Source organism: Penaeus monodon, chromosome 39 (assembly GCF_015228065.2).
Source record: "Penaeus monodon isolate SGIC_2016 chromosome 39, NSTDA_Pmon_1, whole genome shotgun sequence".
NCBI classification, from domain to species: Eukaryota; Metazoa; Arthropoda; class Malacostraca; order Decapoda; family Penaeidae; genus Penaeus; species Penaeus monodon.
Genome location: NC_051424.1, coordinates 8,124,717 through 8,129,716, shown reverse-complemented (window position 1 = coordinate 8,129,716; position 5,000 = coordinate 8,124,717). Strand labels below are relative to the sequence as shown.

Here is a 5,000-nt window from a genome sequence, read left to right as displayed (position 1 = left end):
TACACACAGGCACTCACCCACGCACATACAGAGATCACACACACACACACACACACACACACACACACACACACACACACACACACAACACAAAAGCACACACACATAGAAAAAACATACACTTAATCACTTTTATACACTTTAATTATCGCTAACTGAGACTGTCCCATCGCCACAGCAGACTAACATTTTATCTCACGTTTAACGCACACCACCGAGGAGATATGACCTACCCGCAATGAGTCGAAACGTGACTGAGCATAATCTTGGTAGCGTACTCCTTATATACTTGGGAAGAGAACTCTGGCAGTTGTTTTGGCTATCTGGCACTTGGTAACGATTGCCTGACTTACCAATTATTCCCTAATACCTAATCCTATTGTACCCTGAATCCTCTTTGTCCCTACTATGTAACGCTTTTGTTATATTGGGCCGCTTTCTGCACTCTTTCCTTCTTCCTCTTTCTCTATGTTCCTACTGCTACGTTTCTGCTGTGCCATTTTGTTTTTGTTTTGTTTACACTGTCACAATTTTGTTCCTACAATATAATTTTGTTATTACAAGATCGCTTTGTGGTCTTACCGCCACTTCTTTGTTTTGTATTACTTTTTGTTCATACTGTCCCCAGTTTTCTGCTTATTGTATCACTTTTGTTATTTTGCTAGACCAGTGGATCCTAACCTTTCGTCAGTCATGTACCCCTTGAAGCTTTGCATTACCTACCGCGCAACTTTGTTAATTTTACTAGTATTTGTGTTTACATTTTAAATCCTTTACTCAGTAATTATTTCACCTGAATAAGGAAAATTAGCGATATCCTAAAGTACGATGATTGAATTAGTCAGATATGTATAAGTGAAAATTATAAAGAAAAGTTGTGGATAAGTTACTGTGAGTTCTCTTGGGGCTACGCGTACCCTAACTTGTATTAGACTAATTATAATTGAGTATTCAGATAAAAAATATCATCCAGCATGTGTTATAAATATTTGTTAATGTAAACAACTTTGAAAATGCTACATATTTTCTTTCCACATTGTATGGGTTAACTGGAGAAAGTACTATATCCAACTAAAACACACACAGACACACACACACACACACACACACACACACACACACACACACACATACACACACACACACACACTGTAATGTGTGCTGATAAAAAAAAAAACCCATTGCATACTGCAGTAAGAGTTTTATTCTCTCACGCAACATTACCGCTCGGGTTGGTAAGTCCTGTCCTCCAAACCCTGATCGCCTGCCAGGCATTCCCTCACGTGGTATAAAACTCGGACTCTACACAGGACACACTCAGTCACGACTGAACCGTAGAAACTAAGAGTTTACATTATTTTCGCGCACGAACAGTCCTGCAGTTATGGTCAAAGTAAATTAGTTAACTAGAGACATAAATAATTATATACCGCCGTATGTGTGTGTATATAAATATAATATAATATAATATATATATATATATATATATATATATATATATATAATATTATATACACATAATAATAATAATATTATATATACATACATATATGTACACACACACACACACACACAACAACACATATATATATAATATATATGAATACTAATATATAATATATATATAATATCAACAAATAATATGGTGTGTGGTGTGTGTGTGTGTGTGTGTGTGTGTGTGTTGTGTGTGTGTTGGCACACACGCATATGTTTATATATCACATACACCACACAGACACACAAGCGCATATGCATTAGAAACGTGAACACACATATAGTACAGACGCACCCACTATAACACACACGTATATGTAGATGGTTGGATACAATGGGTGGATGCAAAAGTTTGACACACACACACACATTTATACACGCATACGCACACACACACACACACACGCACACACACGTTTATACACGCACACGCATACGCACCACACACACACACACACACACACACACACACACACACACAAACATTTACATATACACAGCTCGAGGTGCAACATCAAACAGCGGGAGGAGGCCCACTTCCGATGCGACGCTGGCAGGCGCCTCGTCCAGCTGGTATTAGCCGGATCTTTCAAGACTTGAGGGGAAAGGGGTTGAAGAAGTCGTGGCAAACAGCTTTTCCCCGACAAGACACCGACGAAAGGGCAGGACGGGCCACATATATTTAAGGCTCATCAGAAGCAAGCTTTCGCAAATCTCGCTTAATTGAACTGAACGCAACAGGTGTCACGAAAAGACCCCGCACAGGAAAAGGGGGAAGCGGTGACTGCAGGCAAGTGAGTCATCTCTGGGCAGCCATAGACATCGAGATAACGCCGTGTCCGTGATGCTCCGAGATATCCATGTGAATCAGTCAATAAGAAGTGGCAGTTCCCGGGATAGCTGAGGCTTGACATCCTCGGTGATGCTTGGCTGAAGAGATCAGGAGAGATGTTAACCGAGAGAGGTTTAAATATTTTGTTCTTATTTACTCCTAGGTGAGCAGAACAGGTTTCACTTGATCAGAACAGACAAAAGCTGATCGTTGATTGGTCTTCTACCTCTAAGCACCCACTGCTTTGATTGCGTTTTGTCCACCGGATCATACTAATCGATCTATGTTTCATCCCAGACATTTGAGGAAACTCTTGATCTTGATCCCACCTTTTTTTTAGTATCTCTGTTAGAGTATCTGCCCTTGTTTGCAGCTGATCTGGGCGCAAAAGCTTGGGAACCCATCGAACAGATGGCCTGATCAATTCCACTGCTTCTGCTAAAATAAGGTGAAGCTATTGTTTCCGTTGTTATTCGCCGGTCCTATTCTGTTAGAGCAAAAACACCATTTTTTCAGGCAAGCTGACGTAGATGGCCTGACACTGCGAGTGTCAGGCCATGAAAAATTGACTTTTCCAACCTAGTATCACCAACTCCCTTGTTGGTGATAGTGAGGTTAGTGAGTGTGCTCTGGCAAAGAAAAAATGAAGGCCACTCACATTATCTCTCACACACACACACACACACACACACCACCCCAACTAACACCACACACCACAACAACCCACACACACACACCACAACACACACACACACACACACACACACACACACACACACACACACATATATATACTTATATATATATATATATATATATTATATATATATATTATATAATATATTATATATATATATATAATATATATTATGTGTGTTTTGTATGTGTGTGTGTATATAATAAATATATATATATGTATATATATATATACACATATATATATATATATATGATATATATATATATAGATATATATATATATTATATATAATATTGTATGTGTGTTGTGTGTGTGTGTGTGTGTGTGTGTGTGTGTGTGTGTGTGTGTGTGTGTGTGTGTGTATGGACACCCTTTTGATTTACTGTCAAAAGTTAATTTAGTCGTTTCTTATATTTTACTGACATTTTCTATTCACATCCGCAAGGACTGTCAGTTAATTCGATTTTATGCAAATATTACTCTGTTGACGAATATTTCGTTTTGGAAATAATAAGAAAAGCTTCGAGGTCTCATTTGACAAATTGCCAAACGGTAATTGAGCCATCTCTTTCATTTTATTGCTGTATTTTATTTAAAAAAAATACAAATAGAGGAGTCCGCCTTTACAACTGATGCAATGACAATAAACGCAGGGATGCCACATCACATTTAGATATACTTAATGTGTAATATTACTCATTATTATATAACTAAAATTTGTTGCTATGTTTACCTTATCGTCTTATTACAATAGGATATCAAAATTCGGTTTATTACGATGTAAATGTTTATTCTATAACCAGCATTAACTTTGAGATGTACTACGGGGCAAATCATAGACTTTTTAGTCTAAGACAAATTTTGGAGCATATATATGTATATATATAATATATATATATATATATATATATATATATATATATATATATATAATATATATATAATAGAGAGAGAGAGAGAGAGAGAGAGAGAGAGAGAGAGGAAGAGAGAGAGAGAGGAGAGAGAGAGAGAGAGAGAGAGAAAGGGAGAGAGAGGGAGGGACAGGCTGAGAAAGGTGTGTGAATGTATGTACGATTATGGATGATAAACTTTTTATATGAGAGAGTGTCCGAACAAAGCTCTACGACTTAAGATCTTGCAACTGACTTACCAGGCGTTCCATCTGTATCCCTTGATTCTTAAGGATTCTTAGGCATCCGCTTTGTTTGTTTGTTATCGGGACCCACCAAAACTATATTCAGTGTATTCTTGATGAATTTATATATCAGATGATGTTAAACATATAGAATTCTATATTTAATAAAATTTCTAAAAAAATAAAGGCTTTCTCCTACTACTAGAAGGACTTTGACACATTCACCTGCTGATATCGTGGTTTTGTACTTGAGAAAAGAATGAAAACAGCGCCTCATATGATTTGTATGCAAACAAATATTAAGGACAAGCATTCCCACCTCATATCAAAAGTAGGCCAGCAAAAATAAGTTACTCGGAGACAAGGACTGAAGAAATCGTTAAAAAAAGGCCAGTTATGTATTATGGTGCAAAATGAGAAACCATCAAGCGAAAACAAATTCATACACAGATATTCAATATTCCTAAGATTAAATAAATCGCATCAAATGTGACGTAGATGATGATAATCAATTCCACGTTTTAATAGATCATGAGACTAGTTTGTTATGTTTTACAACTTCAGTGCAAAGGTTAGCACAGCTCATAATATGTCTGCATGACACTCGTAATGGAAATGAAAAAAAAAGAAAGTTAATGGCAGCAAATTCCTGGTATGTGGAAACTAAAATCATATGGATAATCAAAACGAGCCGCCGGTTACGCAAGCAAGGAAACTCTAGCTGTCTTATTGCATCGTAAAACTCCTTTGATAACTCGTTTTTGCGAAATGAAAAGAGGATTTTAAGGCCAATGTTTACATGCTAAGATAATTCCCCTCATAACCAGAAGTCATTTTGG

The 5,000-nt window shown here is 37.0% G+C and overlaps 1 protein-coding gene across 1 annotated transcript in view; it reads right to left on the bottom strand.

Moving 5' to 3' along the window:
• LOC119597341 (actin-like) overlaps positions 1-253 on the bottom strand; it is a 1,664-nt gene extending 1,411 nt beyond the window's left edge. The window contains exon 1 of the mRNA XM_037946899.1: positions 234-253. The gene's annotated coding sequence lies outside the window, so the exon portion shown is untranslated. The remainder of the gene's footprint in view (positions 1-233) is intronic.
• Positions 254-5,000: the final 4,747 nt, after the last annotated feature.